Source organism: Ursus maritimus, unplaced genomic scaffold, assembly GCF_017311325.1.
Source record: "Ursus maritimus isolate PB19 unplaced genomic scaffold, ASM1731132v1 scaffold_30, whole genome shotgun sequence".
Taxonomy (NCBI): Eukaryota; Metazoa; Chordata; class Mammalia; order Carnivora; family Ursidae; genus Ursus; species Ursus maritimus.
Genome location: NW_024425564.1, coordinates 30,413,961 through 30,438,466, shown reverse-complemented (window position 1 = coordinate 30,438,466; position 24,506 = coordinate 30,413,961). Strand labels below are relative to the sequence as shown.

Here is a 24,506-nt window from a genome sequence, read left to right as displayed (position 1 = left end):
AACAAACCAATAGAAGGCTAAGTATAGGAACATAGTTCACACACACAAATACCAATGGCCTTTACACGTAACAGGTGTCCAACCTCACACTTAAAAAAAGAAAGCATTCACAGTCAAACCATATTAATATTTTATTTTGCCTATCAGATTGTCAAAAAACCAAAAGGGGGATGACCCCCTCTGCTGGTGAAGCTCTCCTAAGTTGTTGGTAGAAGTGCAAAATGAAACAATCCTAAGGAAGGGCAATCAACACCACCCCAAAATCATATGCATACGTCCTCTGGCCAGAATTCTGATGCACCTTGCAGTAAACAACCATACAGATACACTTGCACCTGTAGGCTGACAGAATCCAAGAGTCTACTCACAGGACATTGACTTAGTAACTACGGCACAACCACACAATGGAAGATGAAAAATACCAGGGAGTTCTGCATGTTCTGGAAAGCTCACTGAAGTGCATCACTAAATGTAAGAAGGAGCCGGAGAAGAACATATACTTATCTTTTTCTAAGAGAGAAAGTAAAAAATACTTAATTTTTTGATTTTGTATAAACAATGGACAAATTCACAACAAACCAAGGGAAATGATGACCCGTAAAAGGCACAGGAGGACACCGTTTTGGGGGGGGGGCGGGGAACAGGCTTGACAGCAAGATTTTCAAGCGTACCTTCTTATCAAGTTCCTTTATAATAGCTACTGAAATCAAATTGTTAATAATATAACCAATGAGAAAACTTTGGTGTACCTGAACTTTTTTTTCTTTACATGCTTCCAGCACAATTCAAAGCCAAACACGCACACGCACACACACCCCTAAGTACTTAGTAAATACCAGTCAAGTGATAGGGCTTGGCCAAAGTTATTAACCTCCAGGAGGCCAGACATCGATGGCAAAGTCCACTCTCCATGCAAGAGCTTTCCAGAATGGCATTTACGAGGGCCTCTGAAGATGAAAGAAGCCAGGCTTTTCGTTTTACTGGATCATTCAATTTCTATAAATACTCTCTTCCAATTAAAACAATGAATTTACATTTCTTTGGAGCCCATGCTTTTAAGCGAAGCTGAGATGTTAGCCCTAGAATGCTTCTCACTTTGTGGCACTCTCTCCCCCCCCTGCTTTGTCTTAATAAATAAGCAATCAACATCGGCGCCTTATTATAGACTTCTGGAATATAAAATTCCCCAGATCAGACAAGAAATACGATCTACCCTTCCCCCACCTCCCAGCCTGTCTCTTCTCTAACTCGGAGCAAGGAAACACCTTTAGATACTGTACAAAGCACACCACGTGGCGTATACAAATAAGTCATGGTAACCGAGGGTTTTGGGTACCACCTCCGTGTCTCCCTGAAGAGATGCCAGCTTTTACATATTCCCTAAAACATCCTATTTTCACACCATTCCCTATATTTAGACTGTTATATATAAAATTTATAAAAATTTAATATAAACCTTATATAAATGTTATGTAAAAATTTAATATAAATCTTATATAAATGTTATGTAAAAAAATTTTTTTTAAATAAAGACAAACATATTTAACTCACCTGGGCACATGCCAAGGCTCCCGAGTTACAATTCTAGGACCGTCTGTCATATCATCAATGAAGGAAAACAAGGCTGCTGACCTCCCCTGGACTGACGACTCCCGACACCAGGAATTTCCAGGAGCAGCATATATACCAGTGGGCAGGGACCGTGCCAGTCCCGCTAGCGCTCCTTAGAGAGCTGATCGTCATTCTTCTGGAGATGTTTCCACGCTAATGCCTGGAGAGCACTCCTGACAACCAAACCAAAAAAGCCCACTACACAAACTAGCTCTTCAGCATCCCTCGCTCGGCCTCCGATGTTGCCGCCTGTGAGTCACCGGAAAAAAAGAATGGGCTTGGACAAGGGAAAGTTGGACAAGGGAATGACACTTGAGTAAAATCCTAGCTATTGTGTCACCAGGAAGCGGTGTAAGTGGAAAGGAGCTTTCCAGTCCTCGACAGAACTCAGCGTGTGACCCTGGGCAAGTCACTTCCCCTCTCTGGGCCTCCGGTTGCTCAACCCCAAAAGGCAGGGGTGGTCCCTGAGGTCTCACGAAGGTCTTTTCCAGCCACACGAACAGAGACTGGAACTTCAGGTGGCTTAATTCCGCTACCGTACTCTGTCACTTGAAATACCGATTTACTGGCAAGAATAAATTAAGTCCGTGACTGTGGGTTCTTCTGCTGGTGACTGCTTACGATGAATGGGTGTGTTGTAACCCAAAGAGTGCATGAAGTGACTTCAGAGCCCAATCCTTTAGATTTCTGGCTCCTGATTATACAGCAGTCTCTGCACAAGATGACATAATGTAAAAATAAATTCTCTATTTCATCCTGTCCCCTATCCTTGGAGACTGGATCAGTGCAAATCATGGACATTCTGGGGGAAAAAAACAAACCCCAGAAGATTGCTGTGGTTCTCAATCTGGTGCAAGGGTGAATTGCCTCCAGGACATTTTCAAGTTTAGAAACCCAAGCAGACAAAGCAGTAGCTTGGGGTTAGGATTAAATTTCTGGGCTGAGGACTAGGGGTGGGTTGTCAGAGACAAAGCAAAATGGCAAGACTTATTGGCTCTGCCTGTGTGTGTGTGTGTGTGTGTGTGTGTGTGTGTGTGTCTCTCTCCCATACATACACAATAATGCAGTATTGCTTAGCTCATTTGTCCCTTGGGCAAGAATCCTCAAAGAGAGGCAGTGCCCTGCCCCCACGTCTACCTGGTGCTACTCCCCTTCAAAATGACATTAAACAGGGTAACGGGGAGGTGCCTCTGTCCTCACTGCTCTGCGGACCTACCTCTTTTGCCTGACAAGAAGACACAAGCTAATACATTAATCTAACTTATTACACTGCGTCCTGATATTACCCAAGAAAGACAGTTTAGAAAACGATCATCTTTTGGGTCCAAAGTGGCTGCATTTCTTCATAAAGAGGCAGCGTAACAGGGATATTACATGAAACTGCTTTTTCGTGATTAAGAGTTATCGGCTTTAACTTTCCAGTCTCCCTCTAACCATGTGTGTTGTCTGTCCAGTCAAAAACACTACAGAGGGAGGATTACCAATCTCACTGTCCATTTCCTAGTCCAGAAGCGGCTGTTTTCCATCAGGGCTCAGCAATGCTCCCGGTGATGCCCGTGGAGATGTCCGGGAGGCCCTCCTCTCCTCATGCCTTCATGTGGAGTCCCTGCCCTTTCTGGCAAAATGATCACAGGTGCTACACGCTGAGCCTCTGCTGAGAGTCGGATCACTGTGTTAGACACTATTATTTCATCTTCCCCAGACTTCTGAGTCACAGATGAGGGAACTGAGCATCAGCTGGAGAGTGGCAACGTGGAGACCTGAACCCGTCCTCCTAATACCTAATTTGCCTCTAAGAGCGAAGTGAAAATGACGTCCTTGGCTCTGAGAAGCAACTGACTGCAAGACGTACCCTGGTTTGGTAAACAAACGTAGCGCGATCACTGGTAAGACGGGTATAGACATAAAAGAAGAAATGTCTGTCTCAGAAAATGGAGAAAACGTGCTCATGCCTACACAGAAGGAACACCTGCTGTGACCTGCTTCCCGGCACTTCCTCCCCGACGTGCGATGAGCTTAAGAACACACGTACTGAGCACCTATGAGACATGACTGGGAGCGGCCTGGTGCTTGGTGTGACTCCTGTCCTCCTGACCGGACTGAGCCTCAGAACAAAAGCCAAGCGGTCCTCACGTCAAAGGTCTACCCCCCCCACCCCGGGATGCAGGGGACTTCCTGTGAACTTTGGATTCACTGCGCAACACTTCCCAAGACGTATAATATGTAAGTGTTGAGTGGTTAAGAAAATGTGTTTTCTCTGCTTTGTGTTTTTTTGCTTGTGTGACATAACCTTTCATTTCCAAGACTCTTGCTGCTGGGTGGGATGTGGGCAATAAGCCGCGTGGCGCTGCAGGGCCAGTACGCACGCCGCCTGCCTGCATCGAGGTCCGGGTACCGCTGCAGGAAGGAACGCATGTGCAAGGGAAGACAGAGGAACAGTTCCCTAACTCGACCTCAGGTGGAGGGGGAGGGCCCACCGGGATTATGCTCGATGCTGCGTGTTCTTCTCTTGTGAAGGAACTAAGAAACACACAAGCCTTTCGTCTGTCCGAGGTGTCCACCGCGTAGCTCTACTGAAAAAATGGACAGCTCAAGGATGGGAGTTTATTTCACAAGACTGAACTTGTTATGAATCATGAGTGGCTAGTATTACAAGTCTCCTTGTATCAGCACCGTATCAGACCATAAATACGCGGTGTGGACCTGCGCTGTTGGAGAAACCACCGGGATAAGAATAGGTAGCTTTTATCTCTAGAACGCTTACAGTCTAGTGGGGAGAGTGTTCTATAATTTATTTATATATTTTTAATTTTATTTTATCTTTAAAAAAGATTTCATTTATTTGAGAAAGAGAGGGAGCAGGAGCGGGGGCTGGGGCAGAGAGAGAAGCAGGCTCCCCGCTTGGCAGGGAGCCTGATGCGGGACGCGATCCCAGGACCCCAAGATCATGACCTGAGCCGAAGGCAGATGCTTCACCAACTGAGGCACCCAGGAGTCCCATCATTTTAAAAGCTAAACAAGGATAAAGTAGCGATAGGAAATTGAAGTAAAATAAATAAAATAACTAATTTTTAGTTGGATGGAAGGCATGTATCATCAGTAGGCACAGTTAACTGTTATTAACAAATAATTTCCATAGGCAATCAAGCTACCGGAATTCCCATGGGCTGAGACAGGCTATGAAGCACTACAGTTTTCAAGCAATATGATCAATAACCGCGCTGGGGATTTCAGAGGAACAAAGTGCACGAGCTGTGCAGAGCTGAAGGTCTGGGGAAGCTCTGAGTTAGGGAGCAGGGTACCCGCGTACACATCCGACACAGTAACTCTAGGACGAGAGAAAGAATGAGCTCCAGGGAAGTGCAGACGTCTCTGTCCCCACGCGTGCCCACCTCCCCTTGCGGGCAGCTCCGAGGCTGTCCAGTCTACACGGCTCCTCCCACACTGTACCCCGTCAGGAATTCTTGGGCAGGTCCCACTTTCCCTGTTGACAGACACACTGGTTTCCTTCTCTGCCAGAAGATAATGGCAGCTCACGAGCCACCTGCTTCACACAAATGTTTCAAAGGTTAAATAGAAAGCAGACTGAGGTTTCTATAAAAATGATTAATCAAGAAACCTAAATGTTTACCAAAGGCTCTATGGCAGTCAACGAGAAGAATGGCGTCCAGATATAAATATGCACATACACAAACACATATATAATTGAAGGTGTTACAGCTTTTCAAATAATTCTAAACCCCGCTTGACTTACTGTTACCACATAATGATAAAAAGGTATAAAGAACTGAATGTTAGAGAAACTCCAATAATTCTGAACTTCGCTTTAAGAAATAAAAAAAGTACAGAAGTTTCCAGGATAATGGGTAAAATAATATCTGACACGTGAGGAGCCTTTCCTTTGGTAAGCAGCACAAGATAAATTTTTCATTTAGATGAACCAGCAGCTATTAAGAAGCCGGTTACCAGGATAATGAAAAGACTCACGGGGAGATTGTTTCTGGAGGAGGCGGGGGAAGCACACTTTGCCACCCTGGCTCCCTTTACAGGCAAAGAATACAAAGCAGCACAGTGCCGGACCCCACAGGCACAGGAAGCCTTCCGGCACCCCAGAAACAGGCAGGCATATTCAGCCAGGAAAGGACAAAACAAAAATGACCCTCCTCCCCAGTCAAAGCCAACCTACCGTGAGCAAAAGCAGTCACTTACAGGAGACCTAGTGACGCATGAGGCCTGGCGAGCCCATCGGTTAGGCGATGGTCAGAGCAGGTCTACACGAGGGTCTCCTCCTCACGCACCTGCTGGTGGGAACATACACTACGGTGCAGCCATTGTGGGAAACAGGTGGGAGGTTCCTCAAAAAGTTAGACACAGACATAGCCTACGGTCCAACAATCTCACTTCTGAGTATTTACCCAAAGGAATTGAAGGTGGGGACTCAAACAGATACTTCCACGCCAACGTTCATGGCAGCTTTCTTTACAGTAACCCAACGGTGAAGATGACCCATCAAGAGAAGGACGGATGAGCAATCAGGGGTATACATACACTATGGAATAGTATTCAGCCGTTAAAAAGGAACGGAATTCTGACACGTGCTACAACAGGGATGACCCTCGAAGATACTAAGTGAAATAAGACAGACACAAAAGGACGAACATTCTGACTCCTTAGAGGAAGCACCTAGCGTAATCAAATTCCTAGAGACGGTAAGCAGAACAGTGCTTGCCAGGGACTGGGAAGAGAGGGGCATGCGGAGTGATTGCTTACTGAGGGCAGAGTGTCTGTTAGGGATGGTGGGAAAAATCCAGAAATGGATACCAGTGATAGTTGCACAATATTATAGAGGTACTTAATGTCACCAAATTATAATCTAAAAATGATCAGTTTATATTATATATATTTTACCACAATAAAAAAACAAAACAGAACAAGGATTCCCAAGGGATGCCCTCACCCCTGCCCGTCCACACTGGATCACGTCATCTTCCCACCCCTGCCTCTGATCACCGTCCTTCTCCTGGTCCACTGAAACTAGTCCTGGCAGAAGTAGGGCTCCCGTAAGTCCGGGAACCAGAGTTAAGGCAGGAGGCTTGGATCCTCGGTCCTGTGTTCCCCAGGTAGCTCCAGCCTGTGACCTCCCCTTCCATAGGAAAAGAAATCATTCTTAATGAGTTTTCACACAGACGGTAACTACCAACACTTAAAATTATTTTGGAAAGAAAACTTCAGTCTCTCCAGTAGGTTCCAGAGAACAGAGCAAATCCTAAGGAGGAAAAGTGGGATTTTTCTACGGGTATCATTGCCTTCCTACGAAGAAGCCAGAGAGACAGAAAAGGGGCCAAGCCTCCCAAGAGCCTGTGAGTGAATCATGCACTCTCCCCAACTCGGAGGCCGCGCCTCCTCCTCTCTTCTTCGGGCTCATGGATAGGCTTCGCAAGCTCTAACTGCCTTGATCAGAAGCAGGCAGGGGCCAAGGTAAAAAAATCACAGCGGCCATTTGTTTCCATTGAGTAATTCTGGAAGAATGTCCGATGGAAGATAATGTTGACACTATTAACCTAAGTTATTACAATCCTTCTGGATAACCCATTGACATAATTATGATTTCTTTGGTAGTAATACGCCTGTCACAAAATACGCACTGGGGTAAGTACTTGTGGGTTAAAGACAATAATAAAACGACTCCCTTAAACAAAAGATAAACTCAAAATGTAATGACGCGCACAGTGTAATAACATGGAGAAATCACTGGTCTGTAGGAATGGGGGTGCAAGGAAGTGCAGTGAAGGGGTCAGGAGATGAGGAGACTCAGGGTAGCGCGCACCCTGGCTAGGCTGAGGAACTGATAACCCAAACCCAAACATACCGCAAGAAAAGTAGCAGTACTGGTCAGAAGCTTAAGTACTTCCAATATGTACGCTTAAGTAAGACGCGGCTTGTGAGGTTAATGAAATGTGGACTCTCTTTTTTTGGTGTTTGTTTTTCCTCTTTTTCTTTTTTTAAAAAGGAAAAATCCGGGGGGGGGGGGAATGGTGGCGGAGGCACACGTCGCTGCATTTGTAATCAGTTATGGGCATACGGAAGGAACTGCAGTATTAAAATCAGATCCAACGGAGAAATGGGCGAATAAATTAAGATTATAAAATAAAGACACAAAAAGGAACATCGGAGGAAAGCTGTTCCTCCTTCCCCAAGGGCAGCCTGCTTTGTCAACCCATGCTAAAGGGCGGTCTCTGCATTCTAGAACTCAGTTCAAAATCTGAGCCATTTTGCATTCTGTTTCACGCTGACAAAGTAGTCCTTTGCTGCTACTTATTTATAAGTTAATTCCCCCGATGGTTCTAAAAACAAGGGAAGAAATATTTCCAAACAAAAATCATTATTTATACAGCTGGAGTCTCCATTTCGCGAGGAAAATTAGTAGAAAAATGTTTGGTCAGAATTTGAGATAAGTTTTGAATGTTTCACAAAGCCTCATACCATCCACTTCCAAATCTTCTTTTAGTCAATGTAAGTCTTTCCCCACGTCAACAAGGGAAGCCCCCAAATCGGCTAAATTCATGGGTTCCGATCTAGACAGCTCCCTTGGCAAGGGGTGGAGGATTTTTGAATCAGCAGCAAAAATAGCTCAATTAAAATACCATCCTAATATGTAAGTTCGTTTTTGTTTGAAAATGGAAACAAGCCACTTGCTTGCATGAGTAAATAGAAGACAATTAGTCAGGCTGGGGTCTCCGGAGCAGAGAGCAGAGGAGACAGCTGGCAATTACGTGGCTAACTTAACCAGATAATCCATGCCTAAAAATTCACTCTGGTGCTCAAATTGCCCAGACTGGCCATATTCACAGTAGAACTAAAGAGTATAATGACCAAATCTCCCTCCAATCTGTGCTGTCAAGGCTGTGCCTAGGTGGGCTGTTGTTCCCAGGTGATGAGTGTATCACAAACCGTACTCAGTCCTCCCTTTCCCCAGGGAGGAGCAGGCTTGGATTTTCACAGTGTTAAGCCTCAACATCTGCTTACATGTCTTATGGCCTTGCAGGACGCAGTTATCCTACACTGAATAAAGTATCAAAAATTTCCAATAGGCCAAGGGATTGACAAATTACACTGGAGGTAATGCTTTAAAACACCTGGAGACAAAGTTTGCAGGAGGAGAGGTGCTCTAACGCCTTGCATGAATTCTAAAGCAAAAAAAAGTAATGACTCATGGAACTTTACATCAAAAAATAAATACATTAATTAATTAAAAAAATACCAAGAGTAAAAATAGGGAATTTACAAGACTATGCAAATCAGAGTTAGCCCCAATTTGAAAATGTGCCTTTTAGCTTATCACCAAAGTGTGAGACTAATTCTCACACTCATGTAGCACTTTGTGTCTTTTTTTTTTTTTTTTTTTTTAACCAGGCCCTCCATCATTAATCCTCACCACTGTGTAACGGAAATTGGGGGAATGGTGTTATTCCCATTTTATGGATTAAGAAAACAGGGCCCTAGGATTTGCTGATGCAGAGCTAATGTCAAAGCTGAAACTTGAACCCAAGCCTTCCGGGTCCAAGTTGAGTGCCTTTTCCGTCACGCCCTGCTAAGGGCTCAAGTTCACGCAAATAAAAGTGATCAGGTTACCCGGCCAAATCTGTGGTATTCGCCATCACGGAGAGTCTTAGAGTCAACACATGCCATTAGGGCAATCTTAGAACCAGGCCAGGCCTGGCTGGAGAATACACACTGAACAGGAAGGAGGGATCCTGAAGGCTGCTTCCCGCCAGCTTGGTCTGCTCCTGGACTCGGTTTCCTAATCAGTAAAGAAACGACTGAGTGGAGAGCCCCCAAGTCCCTTCAACATCAAGCTGATTAGAACATTAACTGGCTTCAGTTTTTTTCTGTTCACGCCTACTCAGAATTTGGTGTCAACCAATGCTCTTCCTCCTTCTGGATTAATAGATGCTTCTCCAGGTCAACGGCTCGTGACCCACCCTGACATGAAAACAGGATATGCATCTAAAATGCGTTCTACCACCTTCTGCCCAATGTAAGAAGTAAACACGATACAAATGCGACAGAACAAACGTGTAGAATCATTCAGTGTTTTCTGGAGGTGACTACCTCAGCCGCGCTCCCAAACTTGATGCATGCCAGCCAGGTTTTATCCTCTCCAGACAGATCGAGGGTAGTGGAAGCCCAGACAAGAACAGTCTTCCCTAGAGACAAACAAACTCCTTCTGAATTGATGCTGTTTCAAATGCTGAGAGATGCGATTCAGAATCACAGTCCCCTGTTGTGGGCAGTGGCATGTTTTACTTTCCAAAGACAGCAGGTCCGGCCAGGAGACTCCTGTTTCCAGGAGTACATCCCACCTGGGAATACTGACTTCTGATGTTTTCAAAGGCACAGAAGACTTTCCCACTCCCTAAATGGTCGTAACTGTGACACTTGCTTGTAAGTCCGGGTTGGAGCTTTACTTGAACTCAAGGGCTTACATGATGGGGGGCGTGTCCCCTTCACCTTCATGCTTTCTCACTTCCGCCCAGTACTTCTGTGTAAGAAGAAGAGGGGCTGCTCCCAGCGAAGAAAACCGTCTCACGCACCGACAAAGAGGAAGAGCTAGAATCTCCATTTGACCATAATAGGGAAAACTCTAACATTCCTTTTCCATGAAGACAATTCTTTAATATACAATGTTAGTTTGGTAAAGCGCTCTTTTTCCCCAGGGGAGGCTGAGAGGTACAAGCGAAAGAACTGTGATAATAATTACTATTATGGCTCTATAATAACAAAAGGAGCCCGTTCTTCTTACCTCCGGTATCCCTTTAATGACAGTATTTAGCAGTTCAGTGAGGGTTAGTGACGTCCATTGTTCCCTTTATTTTTTTAAAGTTAGCAAATTGGCTTGGTGAACGTCTATTTTTATTACACTCAAGTGGTCTGGGCTCACTGTCCATTCAAAGGCCAAGCACTACTCAAGTTACTACCTATTGGGGGGTCACTGTTAAGTTTATACCTGACTTTGGGCAAGTTATAACCGACCCAGGTCTCAAGTTCTTCCTCTGTAAAATGGATACACCACTGAACGAATTCGAAGTGGGGAGAACAAATAAAAACTAGCACGAAATACTCTGAATTGGTCCATCCTGACCCCACTCATCCAAGGCCACCCCCAGTTGCACACCCATGCCGTGCAGAGCACCCAGGGCGGGTCCAACTGTCCTCGCTCTGGCGCCATGTTCCTGTACCCCCCCCCCGCCCCCCCTCCATCGCCTCCGCCTGGCACAGGTCACCCTCCCGATTCCCCTCCCCCTCCTCACCTGCCGCGCTCTGCTTATATGCACGTGCCTTCGATGATTTTGAAGAGCAGAAGCCGCTGCTCGGTGGGTCAGTCACCAGGGCTCACTCATACCAAGGGTGACCACAAGCATTATCAAGCTTGCGGCAGTGGACAGAGTGCTCGTCGGACAAGAAACGGATATTCGGCAACCTGACCCCCTCTGGTCTTAAACAAAGACGTGAAGCTCCAAGGTACAAGAGCTGAACTTAATAAAGGCATTCTGGAAGAAACCTGTGTTTCTCCACAGACTTCCCCGAGAAAACAGCAAGCAGCACGCTTTGGGTAATGCTTAAAAACCCACTGATGCGTTCCGATGCTTTCAGCGGGTCTAAGATTTCAGGGGCACAGGAGAAGTGAGGCAGATGCCTTACTTGTACATCTGACTTCCGACACCCTGATAGATAGTATAAATGGTACCTAATTATGCCACACATCATAGTGTCTTCAAGTTCAGAGATTCTTAGATCCCAGTGACCAAGCCACCCCCTAATTATAAGGACCACAAACTGAGGGACCAGTTGGAGGCTTCCCGGCTGCTGGGTGCCCCGCTCACCAGAATCCAAGCCTCCTGACTCCCACTACTGTGCTCCTTTCTTTAAACCACAACAGGGCTTGGCTTGCGGTTATTTTCCTTTAATAAATTCTGGCCACAAGTGAATTGAGGCTGTTTTTACTTAAGGTCTTCACCGAAAGATCGTTTGGAAAGCTCTGTCCCCTCCCACAAAGCAGGACGGGCTTGTTTTGACCAGCTGTCCTACGATTTTCCGGCTCATCATCAAGGCTCGCATTACCCTCTCCTACAGTCCTGACCAGGCGAGTGCCTCTTGTAACCACATGGTGAAAAAAAGAATCTTTCACAGAAAGATTTACAGAAGACTGGGGGGGGGGTGGAGAAAAGGAGGAGGAGGAGGAGATTCTAAAGGAATTAGTTAAGTCCAGGACAGTGGTGGGATGTTCTCTGATAGGAATCTTCACTAGTATAATATAAGCCAAGGTGATAGGACCTCTATTTTTACTTAATTCCACGAGGGCTCCTAACCTTTTTTTGGTGCCATGGACTCCTTTGGCATTCTGGTGAAGGCTACAGAACCCTTTACCCCCTCTCAGACTAATGTTTTTATATACCTACAACAAAGCACCCAGGATTATAAAGGAAACACTCTGTACTGAAAATACAGCTATTCAAAATACTAAAAAGCAATTTATGATACAGTCATCTATGTACTTTTTTATGAATGCATTAAATAAAAAGACTCAGTAGCAGGTCAAGAAAGTACTGTAATTTTTTTTTTCTAAAGTAGGCTCCACGCCCAACATGGGGCTTGAACTCATGACCCTGAGATCAAGAGTCGCTCACTCCACTGACTGAGCCAGCCAGGCGCCCCCAAATTACTGTAATTTTGAAATGGTGATGAGTGTACACAGTGTACACAATATTTCGAGATTATCTGCCAACTAGCGATATCAAAACGTAATATGAAAAGATCTGTGATTTTGGCGGGTGACAAAGTCCTAGGCGCTGCTAATACCACCGTGTGTGTGGTTTGCTGGCACCACATTCGTCGTGGAAGGAAATGGGACACTTCAGTTAGAGGGTCATAGTATAAAGAAGTAAGATCTAGAATCCAATTCAGGGACCCAGGTGAAGAACCATACCCTGGACAAAGATCTCCTTGACGTCTTACTCATCCACGACTCCTGAGATCGAATGAGCGAGAGGCACGGCACAAAGTCGACACTCAGTGAATGCCTGAACCGAGTCAGTAGGTAAGTCTGAATTATCTGCTGGGTGACCTTCCAAACTCCAAATCTCAGCTGGTCCACCGATGGCCAGCTTACTTCAACCTCTTCATTCCCTTAGCAAATATTCACGGAGCCCTCAGTAAGTGTCAGGCAGCATTCGAGGCACTGGCTGTGCTCTGAAGGGCTGCTCTGCTCTCGGGCCCTGTGTTCCTGCCTGCACAACACGGCCCAGGCCATCCTCCTTAAGCGCTTCTGTGCTCTGGGGCCCTCGCTCAAATATAGAAAAAGTTCCCTATTCCCCAACACGCCTGACCATACCACACCCTGTTTAACATTTCCTCCCACAAAACCTCTGGCTTCTTCTAAGACCCCGGAGCAGGTGGTGTTCATTTCTCCTGGACCCTTCCCTTCTTCCCTCCATCGCTCACGTTTTCACAAACTCCAGGCTGCACTGATCTCTCACATCAGAGGACTTCATCACCTGATTCAGTCATACCTCTAATAATCTGACCATTTCTTCAGTGACAGGAAACTGAATCTCCCTGAAGCGGGACATCCCCCCTAAACTTCTAAGTTTATGATCTGTATCGTATAGCTTGTCTTAAACAAACTTACACTCTTCTCTGCTGATGTATGACTAATGGCCTTGTCTTCTTATTTAGCCTTTCGGCTGCTTCCGCCTAGCAGCACCCTTGCCTTGCCTTCTTCTCCAGAGCGTACGAAGTGGACGTAGAGACAGGCTGCTAGGTGAATTTAAAGGAAGACAGCCAGCTAGTGTAATTATTCCCCTCCAAGCTCACAGACCACCTCCCCAAAGCCCTACAAGACAGAACAGTTTTGTGAAAACAGCCACAACCTTGAGACCCATTATGACGGGGTAGCCTGTATTCTATGAGTTTTTCCTCCTCACAGGTGTTAGGGGCTGAATTTGTTCCCTCCTCAAAATTCGTATGTTGAAGCCCTTAACCCCCCAGTACCTCACGATGGGACCGCATTCGGAGAGAGGCTCTTTAAAGAAGGCATGACGTTAAAATGAAGCCGTTAGTGTAGGCTCTAGTCCAAAGAGACCCGTGTGCTTGCACATGCACAAGGGACCATGTGGAAAGGCAGCAAGGCGGGTGGGGGGACCATCTGCAAGCCAAGGAGAGCAGCCTTGGAGGAAACCAGCTCTGTTGGTCTTGGTTAAACCCAACCTCGATCTTAGAGTTCCCGGCCTCTGAAACTGTGAAAAATGAATCTGCTGTTTAAGCCATCCAGTTGGTGGTGTTCTGTCATGGCAGCCCTAGCAAACTCACGTGACAGGCGTCTGAATTTAGGTATTTCTGCAAACCGAGTCCAAGACAAGGACTTGGGTGCAGGCAGTTTAATTGCAAGTGATCCCAGGAAGCAAGGGTTAGGGTGCCGGGAGTGTGAGGCAGGTGTATTACTTAAGGGTGTGTGAACCCTGTCGCGGCTGTGGATGGTGGGGGCTTGATTTGGCCGCAGCCCCCCTGGAACTGTCCTGGAAGGCAGGGATGTTTACTGGGGGCACAGGGTTGCCTCCAGAGGTGGTAATGCTCTGGACTTGTGGGTTGCAGTGTGTGCACCCGTGGCCCTAGAGAAGCTCCTTGGGAGAAAGCAGAAAGGGACACTCGGTGGCAGGGGCGAACCCATAAATATGGATGTCGCTAGATAACGGGGAGGGGGTGTTAAGAGATACTCACTCGGGCATGCTCCCTTTCAGCAGACTCTTGCAAATTCTGTATTTTTAATGAGAATTCTGGTTGGGCTTTGGGGCTATTTTCCAAAGCTAATCTAGTTCTCTTACAACCAACCGGCCTTTGGGCTCTAACGTGGATTCCGCCCATGAGGAACAGAATGAGCTTAGATATTGTACAATCTCACTACGTTTTAGGTAATGCCTGGAAGCCAAACCAGAAAAAGGATTCTCTCTCCCATCCGGGTTCCACCTCTGGAACTGAGTTTTTAGGTCAGATACAAGGCCCTTCTGAACATGAGGTCAGAGATTTCTAACTCTGGTGGATTCCAGCCACCTTCAAATACCGAGGAATGTGATTGCTGAGCAAAGTTTTCTAAATTCCCTTCAGAAATTTCTTTCTTTCTTTTTAGCAAATAATTGCCTCAGATTTATTATTGAACACTTTCATAAGGTCCAACATCCAAGATAAAGTTATGCAGGAAGATGCCAGACATGAGTGGTATTTCCTGGTGTTTTCCAATCCTGAGTCCTATCTTTAGGGTTGCCAGATTTAGCAAATAAAAATGCAGAACCCTCAGTGGAATTATGGTTTCAGACAAACAACCAATAATTTTTAGTATAAGTATATCTCAAATACTGCACAGGACATACTTATCCTAAAAGGCATTTGTTGTTTATCTGAATTTCAAATTCAACTTGGCATCCTATGTTTTATATGGCAAGCCTACCGATCTTAATATTCCAGAATGGAAAATTAGCAAAATTAGAATTTTAAAGTAGAATTTCTATTTAAAATATGAACTTCCTGTTTTCACTTTGATAAACTACAGCAGAATGTTCAAAGCATGACTAGTTAGAACAGGCTGCTATTCTAATAGTCAGGATTCATTCTAGAACTGATGGTTCATTCTAACAATTGGGTCGTTCAATTTGAAAGAAATAAAAGTTTCAAAACAAATATTAAAGTTCCCCTAGACATCAGTTTGTCTAAGAACAAAAAGTCATGTATTATTTGTATAAAAAAGAGTAACTGACAGTGTAAGAAGAACATTTTATTTGTATAGCTTGCCTCTGTTTACTTAGTGCTCACAAAAACTAAAATATCAATGACACTGGCGGGGGGGGGGGGGGGACACAAAAAAGAAAGCTGTTGCGAGAATTTCTGAGCAGATCTGAAAGCTTTCTATACCTCGAGCTACATGACAGAACTAAACCATTTCCTCTCCAGCTTCCTCCTCCCCTTACAGTTTGAGAGATGGTTCTAGATTTTTAGGATTTTGAAGATTTTTCATTGGAAAACCAAGATACCTTAGAAAATGAAAGCACCTTCTTTGAAAAGACTGAGGACTTTGCAATGGGGGGGGGGGGGGGCGGGGGAGCCTGTCTGCAGCAGGAAGAGAATCACCTGAGGGCACGGCTTCCCAAATTTGGCTCTAAGAGCATTCTCTGTTGTGAGGGGGCTTAACAGCCTCTACTCTCTAGATGCCCCCAGCATCCCTACCTTCCCTCTCCTCAGGTGTGACAACCAAACCTGGCAGCAGACTTGTCCCTAGTCGAGAACCACTGGCCTAGGAGAACCTTCAGCGTCCTGGCTTCTCCCTTGGCAATTGTGCCATCCTGAGTTTCAGCAATTTTTAAAAATACCATTGCAGGACAGCTTAGAACAACAAGTGAGAGAGAGAGAGGACTACAACAGAATTTGCACCAAAGCCATGCTGATTGAAATGGTTCTAAATATGTATGGTCTACTTAAAAAAAAAACAGGTCTATCTAAAGATGCTTGTGAATCTCCGTATACACGGGGAGTCTTGTGCTCACGGGAGGTTAGACCCGAGACCTGATTTCGGCCTGTCTCTCCAACTTCCTCACCACACAGAGCAAGAGCTAACCTTTCGGATCACTTTCTACATTGCAGGCATGCATTCTCGCCCATCCCTCCATCTCCGCCCTGAGCCAATGGTCATTAAGTGTCCCTTGTAATGGAGGAAGGAACCCAGGACCTTGAAAAGTGAACTAGCTTACCCAAGACCCTAGGGCTCATGAGATTTTCAACCTAAGTAACTCCAAAGTCTAATCCCATCTCAGCTTGGAGAGGAAAAGAAAGTCACTAGATGTCTTTGACCTTCATTCTGTTTCCTCACCTGGAACCTGGAAATGACATTTCTTAGTATTTTTCAGAATCACTGTAAGAACCCAGAGGCAGTTTCCTGGGTTGTGGGAGGGAAGGGACCAAAGTCCTGGCAACCAGCAAGCAATGAGATCCAGCGATTTCTGGGCGAGTGTAACATTCACCCAGGCTTGCTGCGCTGGCGTGGGGCCCATCTCAAAGGCCAGGAGAACCACGCCCTGAGTCTGACATCTACTTCGGCTTGAAAATGAACCAGTGCCACTCACTTTGAAAGAGCACTATCAGGAATGCAAATGTAAATAGTAAACATCATAATTAACCCTTAGGACTTTGAAAAGTGGAGAAGTCAGAGACATCAAGTCTGGCGGGGAGGGGTGTGGCGAGTGGTGGGAGGGAGGCGACTCGCACTCTGGGGCTCCCCCCTTGCACAAGGTCTGAGTCACCTCCCGTGGTGCTCCAAATCCACGGGGGGCAGGTGAGTGGCCAGCTGGGGCAGCGAAACCTCCCCGAGGCACCCAAGAACCTGGGGCCATGGTGTTGGGTGCCTGTGGCTAGAGTGGACAAACCACGGAAAGTCTGAGTAGGAGGCTTTGAAGATCACTCACATTGGACAGATGAGGAACCTAGAGGTGGAAAGATGGACTGACCTTGTCCATCCAGGCTGTGACCCCTGCCAGACACCAGGCCCCCCGAGACTGACCACATAGCAAACCCACTCTCCTTGGCGGACCTCCTCCCTGCCCTGTGGGTGATAGCCGCGCAGTCTGGCTCACCTCCAGCACAAACAAAGTCACGTCACATTTGTCAGGTACCTATTTTTTGTAGTAGTTTCTGGACCAAATTACTGTTTTGAGCTTCTAAGGGAAAAAGGACCAAATACAAAGTGTGTCGGTAACTCAGTCCAGGAAGGCGAAATAAAACGTTTACTCTTTGGGTTACAAAGTCTCATTAGGGTTAAGAAGTAGCTGGGGGAGCAAACCTAGCGAGGCTCTGGATTCTTTTTATATGATAAGAGAGGCAATTGGTTTGAAGTTGGTTCACTATGGCTGGGGGAGGCAGGCAGCCCTGGCGGCGGAACACCTCTCTACTTTATTACAGCTGCAAAACCAGCTAACACCGCACCTTCGATGGAACCTGTAACTCCAACTCATTTTCAGGCACCGGTCACCCCATTCCCCCCACGCGTCACAATGGAGAAGGTACGGTTGGGTGCTCTGGGTGCCTGAAGACCACGGACTATCCGGAGAGAACAATGTCCCACCCATCGTTTCATGAAGCCACGTTTAGATTCTGGGTCTCATTTCAACAGATATCAGCACAGTAGAGCTCCAGTTACAGTGGACAGATCATTTGTCAAGAATGGAAAAATCCAGGATGCCAGGGCAGCTGTATTGGGGTGGGGGGTGGGAGGGAAGAAGTGAAAATACATTATGAAGGCAATGAGGAGAAGGACCGCTACCTGAGCGGGCAGAGGTGAAGCTTAAACCCCGGAGGGACAGAAAGCCCAGGCCACTGGAGGCGAAGCCACAGACCACACGCCACAGTTTGCAACATGGCGCTCGCCACCAGCATGACCCTGGCGGGCCCACCTGTGGCCACGGTCCCAGAGTGACACTCGGTGGGGACCAGAGAGATTCCAGGGACACAAGTGCACACAGAAGAAACAAGGCCACACGGCATGTGCTAAATAGATAATAGGATGATTATACATTCACCTCTCAATCGCGAAGGAAACCTCGCAGACTTCCACAAAATTAAGACTGCCGTTATGCAGTAAAAAGGAGAATTCTTTGATGAGGTGCCTTCTGTTTTATAATATATATCAGGGAATGTGGACTGATTAAACAGATAAATGAACGACGAAGGCACAATTATCTATTTTTACAAAGGCCTATAAGATTTAATAGTGATTCTTCTCTCTTTACCACCAGTGACTGTTGAAGAAGAAAAAGTAAATTAAATGATTTAGGATATGAAAACAAACTTGACCTACCAATTGCCAATTTAATTACACGTACATGAGAAATTCACTAAGCACCTAATCATTTATATTCTGGAGTAGTATTTCAGCACAGCTAGTCTGTTAGATATTTTAAATTATAATTTCAGATGGACTCATTGTCACAGGCCTCTGGGTCGGTTTTACACACAGAATCAATACACTCCCACTAATAAATCGGATTCCTTCTCTAAGGCTCCCGGTGGGCGCTCAGCTGGAGTCCTGTCTGGCAGGCAGTTTCGAAGTTCTCCAAAGAAAATGACTTCCCTGATGTTCAGCCCCAAGAACAGGAGGCACCCGAGAGAAATCCAATCAAGGGGCAACTGCCTGCAAAGGAAGGCTTAGCCTGGCAGGTAGACTGATTTAGACACGGAAGAAAAAATGCCCCAGTTTACGTTCTCCTCTCCAGCACCGTGTTTCCAGATCCACCAAGACCTTTGTTCCTCTCCCAGAGCTAACACGTGTTGTCTTTTCTTTGAAAAGGAAGCTGCTGGGGGCAGGGGTGGGGGGCACTTGACGAAGGCCTTTCCCGCCAGAATGCTCTGGAATGTCCAGGGCTGCGAACTCCTCACCTTTGCCTTCCACACCCCGGCGCTCAGGGACAGCTCAACAACTCCAGGCCGAAGAAGCATGTAGCTAAACCACTTCCCTCCCCTCTCCTGTCTGTGTTACACTGGGGTCCTGCTGTGACCCACGTCCTGAATGGGAACAAATACCTTGAGCGAGGCTGGATTTTTCAACCTTGCTGCCCCAACGTGGGAGTCCTTAGGAGGGCTCTCGTTGGCTCTTCCACTGCACACAGTAAACACTCTGGAAGTGCACTGACTGCCCCATAGCACAAGGAGACACCTCATCACCCATCCCAAAGGCCCTGGAAACATCTCGGGAGGTGACTGCACATGTCCGGATAGCTTCAGGGTTAAAGAAGAGGACAAAGTGCTGAACCTCCCTTTGCTCATCTACAGATGAGGAAGGGTTGCTCTGTCAGGTGCAATAACATACACGAGATACTCACGGCCACAGCCACGGCCACGGCCACGGCCACGGCCATGGCTGGCATACAAAACTATTTCATAAGGCAGACAATTACTATTTTCTTATTACCCTAAATTCATTGTAGATGGGAGGGGAGTGAGACAGAGCCCCAGTCTGTGAACCTGAAAGAAAGTATAATGTTGGAAACTGTAATTTTAATGAAAGAAAAAAAAAAAGTATGAGATGAGAGGGGGTGCGATTTTCCCTATTTATAGCAAAACATACCATAAAGCTACTGTATTTAAAGCACCGTACTATTTCCTTAGAAACAGACAAAGATACCAGTGGAGCAGAGTAGAAGGTCCAGAAGCAGACCAATACACGTCCATGTGCGTGTACACACACACACACACACACACACACACACACACATTTCTGTAGGATAAATGTGGCATTTCTCTTTCTTTTCCCTAAGTAATTTCTACTCCCAACATGGGGCTTGAACTCACAACGTCGATCAAGAGTTGCGTGCTCTACCAACTAAGCCCAGCCAGGTGCCCCAGAAGTGGCATTTCAAATTCATGAGGAAAGGCTGAGCCATTCAACAAAGGGCACTAACTAGTATGATTGGCTATGCATTTGGGAAAAACATAAAGTTAGGTCTCTAACACACACGCACACACACACGCACGCCCCCTTCCAAGGAGGTTGAAGCTCAAAATAACAAAATTATGAAGTCGGGAGAGGAAAATACAGAACACTGTTATAATTTAGGGATTAAGAAAGACTTTCCCAAAACAAGCCCCCAAACTCATACACTGTTGAGAGTATACTTTTTCTATGTTTTAAAAAAATGAGCAAAACTTTGGTAGAGAGAAACATTTCGTAGGTAAAATTAATAGGAAAATGACAAAAAGGAAAAAATATTTACTACACACGCACACACATGCACACACCAGAGAAAGTTCAGTATCTGTAACTCATCAAAAATTCCAATAGTTCAAAAAGAAAGTTATAAATAGCCTTGTAAACAAAAATGGTAAAGGGTCCCAAGAGGCAATTCACAGAAACACAAATCGGGTCAGAGATGCTTCAATTTACGTCTGTAAAATGAGGATGATAATCATAGCAAATTCACAGGGATGTTGAAGTTGAAATTAGTAAACTCCATGTAAAGTGCTTAAAACAACCCTGGCACATAAATACACTCCATAAATACTAGCCAGGAGCAGTAACAGTAGTAGCGGAGGTGGTAACTAGTATTCACTAAGAAACAAAAAATAAACATCAGAGATCACCAGCCAGCATCACTAGCAAAACCATCACTAGCAAAACTGCAGACTAATGTTACCCAATACTGGAAACAGTATAGGAAAACAGGCACCCTCTACACCTCCCGGGAGGAGATACACAAATGTACAAACACATACGCACAAGGACAGTCAAAACCAGAAATAACAGAAACCACAATCACATGGGGAGGAAGAGCGAACGGCATTCATCGATATGATGGGCAACGGCGCAGCCATGACGGAGGGTGAACGCCAGCGTGGAAATGTGTCTCCTGCCTTGCAAAGCACACGCTGCAAACCACAATTTGCACCTTCATATAAAATATATATTTGCAAATGAACAAAAAAGGGAAAGGCCAAGCTGTTATTGCGGTTACGTCTAGGAAGGGAAGCAGGACGAGGAGGGAGGACAGGGTATTTAAAGTTTTACTCCATTGACTGTCTTTGATTTCTTTAAATAAGCAAGCATGTACTAAAAACAAGTATTTTCTTAAAAAAAAAAAAAGGCAACAAAGTCAATGTTTCACAGCAGTCATCGGTGGACACCTAAGTAAAAATGACAGGGTCTGTTATGTTCCTTCAACAGCCAGCCGGAGCCCCACCCCTGCAGGTCGGCTCCACAGAGGAGCTATCACAGCTGGATACTAACAGGATCGTTCAACTTGAACCTGAGGCCGCTAATAACCCCCTGATCGGGAATGCAAGCAAGGCAACAACAATGTCAGCAACCAGCGGTTCTGTGTCTCAGGGTAAACGAGTAAGTTCACACGCTAGTTGATCAGGCTTCAGAAGTCTGATTTACACAAAGAAGTTTCCCAGGGCAGGAGATCTGAGTTTCTAACCATGCCAAGTGGGGGCCTATGTGGATTCCCCTACTGAGATCCCTTCTAGGAGGGGCAAAAATAGCAGGAGACCTTCCTTACCCAAAAAGGGCAGCCAACAAGCTGGCCATTTCAACACCATTATTCTTGTGTTACAGCAAAAGGTAAAGCAAGACCCAAAAGAGCTCACCACTTGGCAACTTGTAACTGTCAAATGTGACAACGTATCCCCGGATCCATTTGAAAAACATTTATAAAACTCAACTATGGTAGGCAGCATGGCTAACTTCTCTTACTCCCCAAGGCGGGACGGGAGGACCACACCCCGGACATGGTTTTGGGAAGGACAGCAGCAGCTGAGTCATGCTAGACCTTCAGAAGTGGCCGACGTTTAAGGGCCACACCTTGGCCACCCTTGTGACACGGAGCACTCCGAGGGCTTCAGAAAAGCTGATCCTCACACTCTCGAGCAAAGCAGGAAGCAAGAAATGAGTAGTGCCTGCTGTATTTTCTCGACCTCTGTAACAGCATCGACCGCAAACGGCAAGCTTAAAACTGTCTCTGTCACCAGAAGCTGTTTTGGCTGAAGGACAGAAAGGGGGCGGAGTAGCCCACCGAATGGCTAGAGAGGCATTTTTAGAAAGAGAACCACCAAGACAAACCTGGGCCATAATCAAGCCCCATGATCCTTCACCTGCATTTTCAAGACAGCCTTTTCTCAAAAAGAAACTACCGTTCCATCCCAAACACTCCTTTTAGCATGGGTAGCAGTTGATGAGAGTTTATAAACTGAAGACAGTTTACTTAGGAGCAGACGGTTTGGGCTGGTGCAGAAGTAAAGGATTTCTGCCACTCTGATTAGGGCCTTTTTTTTTTTTTTACCCTCTTCATAAAGAAAAAAAAATCAGGTTAACATCTTTTTTATTTTCTAGTTTCTAAGTTTAATTTTATATAAATGTATATATATATAATTTATATATATGTATATAAAAGTTTTAACTATAAAAATTTCTGATTCCATCGTTTTGATTATAAATTTATATGATGGTGAGTCACACCCATTCAAATTTAAGGTACTCAAAAGCTTTTTCACACGAAGCTGTGTGTGATCTGTTTAATGCCTTTATTGGGGATGGGGCAGGAACTGCACAGACAGTAATCGAGTGCCCGGCCTCTCCGTGCCCAGCTCCAGGCTGGACGCTTTCCCGTGGTCTCTCATTTCATCCGCTCCTCACAATATCTTTAAATACCCAAATTACCAGACACGTAAGGAGAGCAACCATTTCATTTCCAGATAAGTCTTGTACATCTGGCTGGCAATTTGGTTATAAAGATTTTTCATGGTGCTAGATAAGAGGACCATTACGAGGGAAGGAATTAAAAGGAGGAAAATATTTGTCAAGCAAACATGTCAACAGTCTCCGGAGAAAAGGGAGGGAAGCAGTTTCCCTGTTCGCTGGATGATGAAAAGCCCAAAGAAGGCTAAGAATTTCTGTTACTGAGTTCTGGGCTGCGGCGTGCAGGATCCTCCCGGAGTCCTCCGGTTTCAGGGAGGGATGCCAGGCCCAGGAAGAGATCAAGGGGTACTGCCAGTTTTGAACTGTCTTGATACACCCAAGACTATCGTTTGTAAGCTCTGCTGCTATGAGACCTGCACTTAACCCGAGCAACACTGCAGCACAAGCAAGGCCTTAGCATTCCCCAATCCCTCCTTGTAGAGAGCTATCTTTTCTCTACCAGTGCCTTTCAAACTTGGTGCACCAGGATGATGGGGGGCGGGGAGAGGGGGGTGCTGTTTAACCCTACACTGCCAGTCCCACCCCAGAGTTTCTGACTCAGTAAGTCTCGGGTGTGACCAGAAAGTCTGCATTTCTAACATGCTCCCAAGTGCTTCCCCCCGGTCTGAGATCACATACCTAAAAACCACAGTTCTTTAAAAAAAAAAAAAAAGACCAGAATCCATCAAAGATAGGAACAGGATATTTATGATACGGCACACACAAAGGCAGGGGATTTTGCTTGCTGCTGTAAGCCTAGCGCCTAGAAGACGGGCCGGCATATAGCAGGTGCCCTGTCCGTACCTACCAGGGAAGTCAGATGAATCCATACGCTCCCTGGTGGAGAAGCGGCCGGCATGGGTGAGTGAGGGAAGTGGTTGTACGTGCACCGGCTACAAAGGGAATGGCTGCTAATAGTTTTTGTCTTTTCATTTTATTCACGGTCACAACAGAATACATTTTTAAATATTTCACAACCAGCTCTCCAGGAAAAAAGAAAAAAAAAAAACCACCCTAATTTGTAGCATGTGCCATGTTCCCTGGTGTAAATCCTTCCACTATGGTCCATGACGAGCCGACCACGTGGCATCACTAGATGCAGCTGGGGAGGGATGAGCACAGTCTGCCCTCCTGAGCAGGTGGGGACTCTCCGCACCCGCCCCCAGGATACACTTAAATGTTGTGCAGAGCCCATGCCACGGCGGCCCAGTTGACCTCTTGGTGGCATGTTCGTGTCTTCCTAGTCCTGCAGCCCAATACTACCTTAGAATGCAAAGTAACTGACATGCATATTCCTCCTAAGCATCTAGTTCCGAAAACTCAAAACTCAGATTTTGCGTGTTTCAGCGAGCAAGTCTACAGTTGGGAGAGTATTTTTTTTTTTTATTAGTAGAAGGGAAAATTGTGTCACTTCAAGGGGACGTAGAGCTGACTTATTTTTGTTATCTGCTCCTGTGTGTACCGCAGTTAATACTGTCACTTGCAAAATATAATAAACATGATGTTAAAGAAAAAACACCAGGTTTTTCTCTTCATTTACAAATGTAATCTAGTCTTCAACAATGTATAAACTTCCTGCTTGGCTGATGTATTTCAAACTGTTTGGATTGCACAATTACTATATATGATG

General features: G+C 45.7%; 1 protein-coding gene across 2 annotated transcripts in view; it reads right to left on the bottom strand.

Annotated features, from left to right (window-relative positions):
- Window positions 1–24,506, bottom strand: part of E2F3 (E2F transcription factor 3) — a 73,474-nt gene that overhangs the window by 35,244 nt on the left and 13,724 nt on the right. The gene's annotated exons all lie outside the window — the stretch shown is intronic.